At 43.4% G+C, this 13,794-nt stretch overlaps 1 protein-coding gene and 1 long non-coding RNA gene across 2 annotated transcripts in view; one reads left to right on the plus strand and one right to left on the minus strand.

The window, feature by feature from the left end:
* LOC125940695 (uncharacterized) overlaps nt 1-5,293 on the plus strand; it is a 114,085-nt gene extending 108,792 nt beyond the window's left edge. The window contains exon 3 of the long non-coding RNA XR_007463900.1: nt 5,201-5,293. This is a non-coding gene — a long non-coding RNA (uncharacterized LOC125940695). The remainder of the gene's footprint in view (nt 1-5,200) is intronic.
* The window catches only part of LOC125940694 (zinc finger protein 501-like), a 170,796-nt gene that overhangs the window by 133,280 nt on the left and 23,722 nt on the right, over nt 1-13,794 (minus strand). The gene's annotated exons all lie outside the window — the stretch shown is intronic.

Consider the following 13,794-nt stretch of genomic DNA (forward strand, 5'->3'; position numbering starts at 1 on the left):
ATCGGTGCACCCTCATTTTTGAGGGCAATCAGGGAGTTGGGGGAACGACGAAAAAACTATAGAAGTAACTATAATTGCGGTAGCTATGCCAGCCGCCTACTACCAAGCCCAACAAGGGGATGCTATGAAACCTGAAGGCACCAACTACACACAGCTATTACAACATAATATAATAGACCCAAGGTGCATAAAGTGCATCAGGTTAACCCTTGCTGCCTGGAAAATTGGAAGTAAAACGAAGTGAAGATAGGAGGGATGGAAAGTGAGAGTGAAAGACGAAGGGTGGAGAAAAAGAGAGACAGGAAAAGGCAACTACCAATTTCCCCCAAGTGGGTCAGTCCGGGGGTGCCGGCTGCGTGAAGCTGAGGCCAAAGGAGGCTTGTTGCCTCCGCTGAGGGGCCGTGAAGGTCCAAACTCCCAGGATCGGCTCAACCCCCAGGACAACATTTTTCTCGAACACGGCTAAGCCACACAAGGGTAAGTGCGGTAGGGTCCAACCCTCATATGCTTGGGTCCCTTGGTGTTACATGAAACGCTTGCTGACGCAGATGCCCCTGCAGGGATAGTTCAGGAAGTATGACTATCGTATTATCACCGACTGTCGTCTGCTTACGCTTGGCTGCGCCTGCCCATGTAGGAAAAAGACGGCAGATCCCACGCCCTGCGGGAATCGATGTTATGCGAAGCAGTGTGCGAGGAGCCTACCATGTTAACAAAACGACCATGAGAGCACCAAGACGTAGGCGGCTCTTCCGTGACCTACATGACACGCATGCCATGGCATTCATGTCACGAGTCTTTAGGAGTCCCTCTAGCTACACCTAAGAGACCTTAAGGCGAAAGCCTTAGTCATGCTCATGAAACTGGAACATGGTATTCCTCAAGGTAGCCTGCTTGGTCCTTTGCTGTTCATTATCTATATTAATGATTTGATAGAAATAGACAGTAGTGTCCAATATATTATATATGCAGACGAAACGACCTTATTTTTATCGGGTTCAAATGCAGATGATTTAGTGAATCAGGCCAACATCGTCTTAAATTAGTTGCATTCTTGGTCTCCTAAAAATTCACTTCTTACTAACTCTAAAAAAACTAAAGCTACATTTTTTCAGAGCAATAAATTAAGCTATTTCTGTCAGAGCTACTCTCACCTTAGAAGGAAATGCCATAGAAATGACCAACACCGTTAGAACGCTTGGAGTCTATTTTATTGAATTCATGTTCTGGGATGGTCACATAGAACATATTCAAAGTAAGCGTGCACGTATAGTTGGAGTTTTGAGAAAATTTCAGCATTTATTGCCAGAAAAAGCAAAGCTTACGTTGTACCACGCACTGCTTGAATCACAGTTAAAATACTGCGTATTGGTATGGGGAAGTACAACACAGACAAAATTATTAGTAAACTGGTCATAAGGCAGAAAAATGCGCTTAGAGCGATTGTTGACGTGCCTTACAGAACGCACTCAGAACCACTGTTTACAATCTATCATATCATGCCCTTATCCAACATGTACCAACATCGTCTTTTACAGCTCTACAAATCACAGAATGAACATGGCATTTTGTTCTTATGTGAAGTCGATAACCTCCACACCAATATTCTTTACTACCTTACTAGGCACCACGAGTATTGGTCTGTGCCTCACCCACGTACTAACTACGGCTATCAAACCCTAAGCTATACATTGCCTTCACTACTTAACAAGTTTGGCTTTTCTCAAACCTAGATACACAAACTTTCCTTCAACTCCCTTCGAAACTTATTTAGTTATTGTGTGCATTCCTCCTCTACTTTAATTATTCTCTGTGACCGCAACTTGCTTTGAATATATCCGGAGATATAATGTAATTGTAGTGTTGTCCATTTTATTGGACACTGTGTTTTTCCAGTTTTGAGTCTTTCATGCTACTTGATTAGCCTGTCCAATTTCTGTTTCCGTGCATACCGCAGTACCAATGTATATGGGGGGAAGGGAGCTTTGTCAAGCCGTGAGCGAGCGGATTTTTTTCCCTTCTCCTCAGCCATGTATTTATGTATGCATGTCTGGAATAAAGACTCAGACTATGACTTTTCCTTCACTTAGTACCCACGTCCGAACCTATATCAGCGGTTTTTGAGTGTTAATCTTTTTTCGCTGAGTCATTGTCATTTTTACTGAGTCATGCTCATGACTATGCCCTACCACCATCCTTTAGTGTTTCCTTCACTTCATACACACGTCCGAACCAATTTCAGTGGTTTTTGAGTGTTAATCTTTTTCGCTGTCATTGTCATTTTTGCTGAGTCATGGTCATGAATATGACCTACCACCTTCTTTTAGTGTTTCCTTCACTTAGTACCCATGTCCGAACCCATTTCAGTGGTTTTTAAGTGTTAATCTTTTTTCGCTGAGTCATTTTCATTTTTACTGAGTCATGCTAATGACTATGCAGTCCCATCATTCTTTATTGTTTCCTTCACTTAGTACCTACGTCCAAACCCAGTTCAGTGGTTTTTGAGTGCTAATGCTTTTTTGCTGTGTCATTGATGTTTTTGCTGAGTCATGCTCATGACAATAGCTTCTACCATCATGCTTGTTTCCTTCACTTAGTACCAACGCCCGAACCCATTTCAGTGGTTTTTGAGTCTTAATATTTTTTTCGCTAACTCATTGTCATTTTTGATGAGTCATGGTCATGACTATGACTTCTGCCATCATTCTTTTGTGTTTCCTTCCCTTAGTACCCACGCCAAAACCCATTTCAGTGGTTTTTGAGTATTAATCTTTTTTCGCAAAGTCATTGTCATTTTTGCCGAGTCATGCTCATGACAATGACTTCTACCATAATCTTTTAGTGTTTCCTTCACTTATTACCCTTGTCTGAACCCAGTTCAGTGGTTTTTGAGTGTTAATATATACAGAAGAAATTTACAGAAAATTGGGTTGGAGTGCATACGGCAGGCATTGCCAAATCCTGACTGGGAGCTTACCACAGTCGTTGAAAAGAAAAGTGTACAATCATTGCATTCTACCGGTGCTAACATATGGGGCAGAAACTTGGAGGTTAACAAAGAAGCTCGAGAACAACTTAAGGACCGCACAAAGAGCGATGGAACGAAAAATCTTAGGACTAACGTTAAGAGACAGGAAGACAGCGGTGTGGATCAGAGAACAAACGGTGTTAGCCGATATTCTAGTTGACATTAGGCGGAAGAAATGGAGCTGGGCAGGCCATGTAATGCGTAGGATGGATAACCGGTGGACCATTAGGGTTACAGAATGGATACCAAGAGAAGGGAAGTGCAGTCGAGGTCGGCAGAAAACCAGATGGGATGATGAAGTTAGGAAATTTGCAGGCGCAAGTTGGAATACGCTAGCGCAAGACAGGGGTAATTGGAGATCGCAGGGAGAGGCCTTCGTCCTGCAGTGGACATAAAATATAGGCTGATGATGATGATGATTTTTCGCTGCGTCATTGTCATGACCTGCATGACACGCATGTTATGATATTTATGTCATGCTATCACTTATGTTAGTCATACACTCCTGTCATAATATGTCAAATTTGGTACCTACTAAGTTAACGTGTACAATCATTGCATTCTACCGGTGTTAACATATGGGGCAGAAACTTGGAGGTTAACAAAGAAGCTCGAGAACAAGTTAAGGACCGCACAAAGAGCGATGGAACGAAAAATCTTAGTAGTAACGTTAAGAGACAGGAAGAGAGCGGTGCAGATCAGAGAACAAACGGGGATAGATGATATTCTAGTTGACATTAGGCGGAAGAAATGGAGCTGGGCAGGCCATGTAATGCGTAGGATGGATAACCGGTGGACCATTAGGGTTACAGAATGGATACTAAGAGAAGGGAAGCGCAGTCGAGGACGGCAGAAAACCAGGTAGGATGATATAGTTAGGAAATTTGCAGGCGCAAGTTGGAATACGCAAGCGCAAGACAGGGGTAATTGGAGATCGCAGGGAGAGGCCATCGTCCTGCAGTGGACATAAATATAGTCTGATGATGATGATGTTAACGAAACGGCCATGAGAGCACTAAGATGTAGGCAGCTGTTTCATGACCTGCATAACACGCATGTCATGACAGTTGTGTTATGACATCATTTATGTTCGTCATTTACTGTTCTAATAGTATGCCAATTTTGGTACATACCAAGTTAACGAAACGACCGTGAGAGCACAAAGTCGTAGGCGGCTAGATAGATAGATAAATACTGTCAAAGTAGCAAATGTTCGCCAAGAAATGCTTCGCATTTAATAAAACTTTGGCCACAATGCTTATCAGTGTCGTAGCCGTTGGGTCTCACAAATTCCTGTTAGCTTTGAACATTGAACTAGCCTCGAACCACCAAAAATTTCAGGTCAGGGCAGACGAAGACTTGCCACCGTGTGCTCACGCCTGACTGCTTAGCAGACATTGCTTCGTACTGAGCTATTGAGAGCGCTTGAAAATGCACAATTTGGATGCGACCACCATCCGTCGGTCAAGCTGGTGCAGGACAATGCCGGTCCGCACCACGTAGCACGGCCACATTGGAGCATGAACTTGTTTGTTGGCAATGCCAAAACATGGCGAGGGGCCATTTAACTTGTAATGTTGTTCGTTTAGATGGCAGAACATTTGGAGGACACCAGTAAGTCTCAATGAGAGATCTAAATACAAAACATCAGTATTTTATTGCAAACACGAGTATCTTTTAAGCATAGTTAACAAACGATCGCTTCAAACTTATTGTGCCTTCACATGAAGGGATACCACATGAACACAGTTGCTGTTGTGCAAGCAAAGGTACAAAATATGTCATTTGGCAGCTCAACATATAAGAAAATATCGCAACACTTGTGCATCTTGATGCACCAGAAAGCCATTCATCTGATGCACACATATCTTGATTTGCAGTTCAAGTGACCTACTAAGCAGTGTCTTGATGTGTTTTCATATGAGTGCTCAAGTGACCACCCTGCACAAAGGACAAGGAGCAGATCGTGCAGCGGTATGGTCGCTCACCCGTATGGATGCGTAGGTGATCCTTGAGATGAGTTTCCCTTGTAAAGGTTTGAGGGCACAAATGGCACTGAAATGGTCGCTCAGCCGTGTGGCTGCGCAGGTGTAACTTAAGCTTGCTGTCATGTGTAAAAGTCCTATGGCAAAAATTGCACTGAAAGGGACGGTCGCCTGTGTGGAGGCGTAGGTGTTCCTTGAGGCTGTACTTGCGAGAGTACCTCTGAGGACATGAAGGGCACTGAAATGGCATCTCACCCGTGTGGGTGCGTAGGTGTTCCTTGAGGATGTCCTTGCGCACGTACCTCTGAGGGCATGAAGGGCACTGAAATAGCTTTTCGCCTGTGTGGATACGTTCGTGTTCCTTGAGTCTGTTCGCTTGCGCATAGCTCCGAGGGCAGAAAGTGCATTGAAATGGACGCTTGCCTGAGTGAATACTGATGTGTTGTTTCAGATTAAACCGCCTTTCTGTTGCATAGTCACAGAAGTCACAGCGGTGGAGGCATTCCTGCTGCAACTTGTCATCTTTGGTAGTTGTTGGAGAGGTAGAATCCCTTGATCCTGCACGCAGAAACTATAATTGCACTCATGCCAAAATCAGAGAACACAGATGCTTGTGCTAATAATGAGCCTCTAGTTTATTAAAAAGGTCTTGAAGGCTACTTTAGATGAGATCAGACAAAGCACAGGTGGTTGAAGAATTATATGTGATTGTTCAATGACTAGGTTTGTGAAATTCAACTTACTTTCACCAGCTAATAGAAAAAAGTTGTCGCAGTTTCACCTGATAGGTGAACCATCAATTGCGATAGCAAACTTGAAGAGAGCTATACGGAGTAATGATAGCAGCTTTATCAGCTGTATAAACTTGGACATGCAGCAGCACCGGCAACACGCAGAACTGTTGTCGACGCTGTCGGCGTTTTGCCCGCGTTCGCTCAAAATGCGTGCGGCGTTGGTGACTGTTGCCGGAACCTCTGATATAAATAGGCACTTGGTACCGCAGCTAAACGTCGCCTCCCTTCCCTCCCCTTCCCCCCCACGGCCTTTCGTGCGTCGGAAGAAGGCACGTTTGCTCTACATATATGGTGATTGTAGAGGAGGAAAGAGACGCCTACTTCTGCAGCCCTTAAGGGAGCACAGAGCAGAACGCGCGTCCCTCGCGCCCTTTCACTCGCACATACAGCGTTCAGCGCGCGGCGACGATTTCATCTCCATTGACGTCATACGGAACCTCACGGCGACGGCGACGCCGACGGCAGAAATCTGCTTTTGAGTGTCCATATAATTGCTATCGCAATAAAAGACATTTTGCGTTAAAGTTTATTGAAGTGAGTGCAGATGGATTCTAGTGCTTGCATGTGCTGCCAATTCAGGCAAATAAAACAGCAATATTCGTATAAGGTTTGGAAAGCTTTCATGCTAACTTGTGAAGGTGTAGAAAATGTTTTCATTATAATCTTGATATAAATAATTAAAAACAATACATAAACAAAAGTGCTGCAAAAAATTAATGCTACTGTCAGCTACTGAGCTTATTTTGTATCTAAAGCTCAAACTTTGTGCAATTGTGGGCAAGTCAACAGTCACACTTAGTTCTGTGTGCTTCACCACAGCCTATGCATCTGTAATGACAGCAATTAAGTGAAGGTGGCACTCGCAAAAAACAGTAAGAACTTGGAGCATCTGGTGTTTCGAATGAAATGGCAGTATACCCACTCCTCTGGAAAAGCAAATTGTCTTCAATTATACACAATTATTTGCAACACAAAGCTATATACGCAAAGTTTACCCTTTCACCTATCTATACAAAGTAACTCCGTTTTCAATAGGATGCACCAGCGTACGTTGCCTGATACAAGAAGCCAGCTTTCACAATGAAGTCTTGAATTGAGACTAGATGCACTTAGTTGGTCATGCTCCGTTATTACAAGTTTTTTGTGGTTTTATGCTGATAATTGGTCACCTGTGCTATTTACTGCATAATACTCAGTTAAATAAAGCTTCTCTTCACAACATCTGTGCGCAAGACGCAATGCCTAGATGCAATTCCTAGACAGTGCACATAACGTAGATTACCTCCAAGACAGGTTACGCAGTCTGCTTACACAATGACAGCCGTGTGCCCACCTGCCGCACACTACGTTCCGCACGAACAACAAACGGCGCGCGATAGGATCTTATTGCACTTTGACTTGATAAGCGGCATGACAAGAAGAAGGTCTCGCCACTATGCAACTCTGCTTTGGCGGCCGCTCTTCGTAGAGTGGTGTGCTATTTGAGAGGCGTGTGCAGAAGCAGCAGCATGTAATACAACTATGTGAAGATCATCTGCGTCTGTGGCGGTTTCCACTTACTGCCTCGGTATTCGTTGATGGTAACAGTGACAATTCGTTGTATTCAAATCTTGTATAAAACCCTTCGTTATATTGAGCTTCAAGATACAAGGCGTTCTATGGACAAGTTATGAAAAGGTAAATACTTTGTTATATCGAGGATTCTGTTAAATTGAAGTTAGTTATACTGACGTTTACCTGTATATCATTGCACAGCTCAGTTAAAATACAATTTCGTACAAATATACCTGGAGAAAGATGGCCCACTGGTGGCTGCAGGACTGCTGGTGCTGTAACTGAACCAACAGAGGTTTAAAATAAGAACATGGATCATAACACTCGGCTCAAAGTTCTAATTACTGATGACTATCTCACAAAAATTGAACTAAATGGCAATAAAGAAACAATTAGGAAATGCTAACAGTAAACTTTTCTCGGAGCATTACCCAGGGTAATATATTAATAATACCAAAATAAGATTAGATGCTCTTCGCGTGAGCATTAATACATTCACAAGAGCTTACAATGCACATTCAGTAAACAGTCATTATTTATAGCCATGAAACACACAGCGTCAGTGGAATTGCCAATTAAAATACTCAATTGTTGTAAAGGAATGCCTCAGCTCACGAACACCAAAAAAATTTCGATGAAATAATAACAAATTATGCTGCAAGAAGACGTACCAGTCGTACAAAATACAGGCAACAAAAACACGACTAATCAAAAGAAAGATCACATCATGTCATGCACCAACCAACAATACCTTCATGCACCAGATACACAGGTGCAGAAAAATTCACAAAGCGAAAGCCACAAACAAAAACAAATATTCCCAGTTGTAAAAATGTAGTATAGCGGGAGTTCAAATATAATATTTTCAATCTACCAGTGACACACACGTAGGAAGGACAACAGTGAAAGAAAGGCGGTATACAGTGAATTCTCAAGTGTAGCATTATTTAGGTACAATACTACAGGCACAGCCTTTGTCAAAAGGAAAAAAAAAAGAACTGCAAACTGGACAGAAAGAAAAAAGGCCTACACACAAACACAAATGAACTTATGTGGCTTTTTTCGTTGCATGTCGAGTTTGCCATTATTTATTCTTCCTTGTGAAATACAAACATTGCAAAAGTGCCTGGTGAATACATAGTCGAAATGATTAGAGCAATTTAGGTGCTTCTGCTGCAACTCCTGGTTCTTGACAGTTGTTGGGTGGTGATGATGCCTTGCTGTGACAAGAGTTAAAAAAAAAGAAAAAGTGACCAGATCAGTTACTTGTATAACGCTGTTTCCAACTGCTTGTGTTCTTAATAGGAAATTTTTTAATCAGCCCTAGAAAGAAACACTAGAGAAAAACGAGCTCCCCCGATGATCGAATACCAAACATGTTAAAATTATAAACATTAAAATATAAAGGTGTAATAGAGCCTGTTTGGCAATAAAAGCTTGGTTACAGTCAATGACGAATTTTCCGGACGCCCGATAATTCGGAGGCCTCCGCTGCACCGCCACGTACCCATAGAGTCAATGTATAAGAACGCCTGAAATTTCGTAAGCAAAAAACTTTCACCGTACGATTTTCCTGACTTTTTGCCATTACCGCACATCCGAAACGGCAGTAATACAAGCCATCAATGCTGCATTTTTAATTATCTCTCCATCTCAAACTGACACTCTCGCCAGTAGATCTGCTGGCATTCGTAGCCACCGCTGTGGCAACGCTACGCCTAGTTATTTTGATGTGCGCTACCAAGCTTTTTGCTGTTGGGTGCCATGTTTTTTATGGAAACAGGTTCTCCGCTGTTAGCAATGGAGCCGACTCCGCCTTTGTAATCCTCACCAATGGCTTCGAAGCTTGGAGAGCATGACGCATTGTATAATGCTGGTTCCCGAAAGTCAGCTCAGCCTCAATGGTGCAGTGTTATGCGTTGAAGGAGGAGGAGACAAAGAGAGAAGGCAGGGATGTTAACCAGAAATGCATCTGGTTGGCTACCCTACTCTGGGGGACGGGAAAGAGGGAACAGAAAGATGAGATAGAGAGGGGGGGGGAGGAAGGGCACGGTGAGCTCGCGCATGCACGCGAAGGGCCTGAGCGATTCAAAGGCGTTCACATAGGCCAGTCGCCCTCAAGAAAAACAGTGCCTTCACAGCTTTGTGGGCCGACGAGCGATGGGGACGGCCTTGAAGGAGCACCTGAATGGACAATGGCTGATCGTCAAGTCGTCGCAATGCGTTCGATAATGTTTGTCTTTCTGAGTGAAATCGATCACAGTGACGACAATAGATGTTCGATGTTCTCTTCACTGCCGCAGACGTCGCACGTAGCACTTTCAGTCATTCCAATGAAAGCACAGTACGCCTTCGTGAAAGCCACTCCCAACCACAGCTGGTACATAGAAGCGATGAAGCATATCAAAAGTGGAAAGGGGGCAATTGTCACGGGACACGGTATGCACTCCTTAACTGTCTCTTATCACAGTACGACTACCGATACGCATAATAAGTGTACTGGCAGGCCTTTAGAGCTATTTCGTATGTGCCTGTGGTGATATGAAACCTTGGGCATGCATTCATTTTTTTGGCCTGCCCGATTTTCATACGTTCTCACGGCCCCTAGGGAGTCCGAAAAATTGGACATTGACTGAACATTTTTAATTACATCTGATGCACTTATCAATTGTATTTCAGCTCAACTGAAGCTTTTAATCGAGATAAAAGGAAAAGTTGCTCCCATCTGATGAAGCATGCCAATGACAGTAATTGAACAAAGAGACCGCAGGCATCCCGATGCTCGCAGTACAGTGAAGGGGTTAAGTTCAATAGTAGAGCACTGCACATCAGTTCAATAGAATCGAAACACGGTGAGACTTGCGAAATGATAAACCACTTTGTCGAGATTGAAACCATCTAGCACTCCAGGGAGAACTTTCTTATTTACTGACTGAAAGCTACCGCGCATAAGTGAGCGGCTTCATGTTTTTGCTAAGGAAGATGTGTGTCTGAGTAAGAACTGCTGCTTTTTCTGTGGCGGAATAATTTGATTGTCTCCACTTGCATCAGTATTTCTCCCTGTGAACTGCAAAAGCTTTTGCTGTCTTATATAGTACTTGAACTGAACTAATGAAGTCAAACATGAATATAATAAACCAAGATCTACTGAAAGCCGTGATGTAACAAAACTATTTTTGATTCCAATTCTCAGTTCCACTAAAAACCACATTTTTGTTTTGCCATTTAGCAAAGAATTTCGTACCACGGCTTTGATTTACCAAAGCTTTCCGATTTTTCAAGCACGTACTAGGTGGTTTTATGGCTAGTAAATTTTAAAGACTTTAAAAATGTCGGCCAAAGGCAGAAATCATCATTTGCACGCATCCTTCTGCTCGAGTGGAGTTCGAGCGGCAAAAACGCAGTTGTGCAAATGTGATGATAGGTTTCTCAAAGCTGCAAAGGAGCTTGGTATTCAGTAAACAGCGCTACACCATCATTCGTGTTAGTAAAGAACTTGCAGAGGGCACAAGCTGCCCAGCAGGTCAGAATGAAAGTAGCCAATCTCGAAGGTCATGCTTTTGTCTGTTAAATGTGCCAGAAGCAACTTTTGGAGCTGGCAATGCATATTGGGAGCCATGTTTCAGCCCCTGCGACAGGTCCTCCAGCGCAAGGGATAGAAGGGTCACTTCAACAAGTGCATGTTACGGGGGGTGGGGGCCGGTGCGTCACTTCCTCTAACCTGGTCGTGGCTACGCATGGCTCTCTGCATGGTTGAGTGAATACAGTGCATTCCATTTATAGCGATATCAAAAAGAACGAAAAATCCAATCGCTATAAACGATGATAGCTATATCTGGACTGTCTCCTAAAAAAAGCTGCCAAACAAGCGATTGTAGCGCCACACTGAAATTTTCCACATTCAGTCCAAGATAAACGTAGAGAGTAGGCAGTAAAAAATTTAATAATTTTGCCTTTAAATAACGTATCAAATGTTAGGTGCATTAAAACAGTCTGAAATCTGCAACTGCTTTTGCGAAAGTTTCAGGTTTACAAACACAGTGTGCATCACGTGGATAAGAACACCGGTGGCAATCCTTCAGCATGGACGAAATGAATGAGCGCGTGACGCTATCGGCGACAGTGCACTTTGCACATCAGTGTCAGGGTGAAAACGTCGATAACATTGTCTGTGCCAGATCATATGTCTTTAAAACTCATTGCAAAATTTGCAGCTTTGAAAGAAGCCTTGGTTTTCTGACACCATCTTCTACAAACTGGGCTGTCCGCTGCTTCGGGGCTGCTTCCGCAGGCGCATTTCCGTGATCGCCGAGATAGAAAGATTGTAGAAAGGGTGAGCGCCACTGCGCCGCTTCACTTTTCATTTATTGTTTTTTTTTTTCTCTTTCTCCTCTGAAAGCGCATGGTTCGTGATCCTGGGCCACTTTCGGCCAAGAACCTTGCGTTGAGGAGTGGCTTCATGACAGCACATGCCACTCTGCTGCGACGTCACACCTCAAGGTGAAATTCATATATAACCTGCGCACCAACTTTACTATTAAATCTAAAAAATTTTTGGTGTCAATTATACGCATACAAATATGGTATGTTTTTCTTTCTCTTAGCCTAGATCATAAGCTGATACTCTTGAGGCAACTCATTGTTACCACCAATATATCATTGTAAGTGGACTGAATTGGTAGGCACCATATTGCTACACGCGTGTTGTATTTGGTCGTTTGAACGAGGCATGCAGGCTATATCATTCGAGCAAAAGAGCAGCAAGAACGAACTGGGCTCGCGCTGTGAATCCAACCGGTCAGCGCTGCAACCGCTGCTGTAAATAGAATCTGTAAATAGTTTCTTGTTTAATTGACTCGTCCTTAGTGTAAGAATATGATGACAGCTGCGGGCACTAAGTGAGGTGAAACATCGTGTTCCAAGATTCACGGCACTGTACCATGCGCCACATGCAAATCTCGAGGTGTTTTGTGAACCACACCAAATCATTGCTCTCAGCACGTTCTGCACTGCATGCGACAGTGCTCTTAGTTGTGCAATTATATCCTGAATTTCATGAGATCATTTATACAGTTAAACCTGCTTATAACAAACCTCCATATAACGAATTCCTGGATATAACGAAGTTTTTCTATTTCCCCCCATTACTCCATAGAAGCGCATGTATTTGAGACCTCTACGTAACGAAGTGGCAGCGGGAGATCCCCTCGAAATAACGAATTTTCCGGGACGACAACCTAGAGATTTCGCCCCAAATTTTGTCATTTTTGGTTGAGCAGCAACCAGAAGCACCTTCTCCGCCATGACGGAATGCGAAGCGGCAGCGGCGCGAAGCGGCATCTGCCACGCTTGGCGCGCTCATCTTCACGGCGACTGCGAGGTGAGAGCGAGCACACGTGTACGTGCGCGCGCGAGGCGGGCCTGCATCCCTCGACTTGACGATTTTGCCGCCGCGGGCTTTACCTTTCCCCCTCCCTTCATTCAAACATGATCCTGCCGTTTGCTGCAGCTGACCTAGCCCGCCAAGCCAGCACTCTCCTTTTTCAGTTGATGTTGCCGAAGGAAAAGAAAACGCGCTGGCAGCGCCACTCTGGTTACTGCGCAAGTCTCTGCACTTTACTTCACTAACTTGACACTAGGTGACACTATACGACGCTATCGTGTCGCTCGCTCTTCGTTTCCGACGCCTCGCGCTTGTGCGAAACGACATGCGTCCACGCATCCAGTACCTGGTGTGACATTCCAAGGATGAGTGCTTCAACGAAAAAGGGTGCGCGTTATAATCGAGGGCGCGTTAGAATTGAGTAAATATGGTCAACGTTTCTTTTTCGAATTTTCATGCCGAACCTGCATATAATGAAATCCTCTTTATAACGAAGTTTTTCAGGAATTTGTCAATTTCTTTGTAGCTAGGTTTAACTGTAAGTGCTTTCTCACAAGATACTGACACTGACAAGTTACCGACACCAGGAATGTTCTGAGAACCTGTCAAATTATTTTAATGCCGAAACTTTCAATCTTGATTTAATGAAATTTGAAATTTAACAAAGCTTTCTGCGGCAAGCACAACTTAGTTATATCGAGGTTTGTCACTGTATACGACAACTTTGAATAGCGGTCTCACTTATCGAATACGAAGTGAACAGCAAAGACTATTCGATTTATATTCCGAAATTTAAACATTTGTGCACCCCTATTCACAATGTAAAATCGTAAAAGCTTACACCACGCTAACACTAGGCCACTGTTCAGTAATGGCAAATAACCAACACTTAGAATGACATGGACAAAAAAATTTCCTTGCTAGAAGCATGCATGGTAACAAGAGATCATCAATGAACTCTTTTTTTTTTCTTTGGTCACATGCACTAATGCTAGAACTATTTATTTTATTCCTTTAAATAAGTTTAAGCTGCACTCTTTCTCAGTCTTT

Source organism: Dermacentor silvarum, chromosome 10 (genome assembly GCF_013339745.2).
Source record: "Dermacentor silvarum isolate Dsil-2018 chromosome 10, BIME_Dsil_1.4, whole genome shotgun sequence".
Classification (NCBI taxonomy): Eukaryota; Metazoa; Arthropoda; class Arachnida; order Ixodida; family Ixodidae; genus Dermacentor; species Dermacentor silvarum.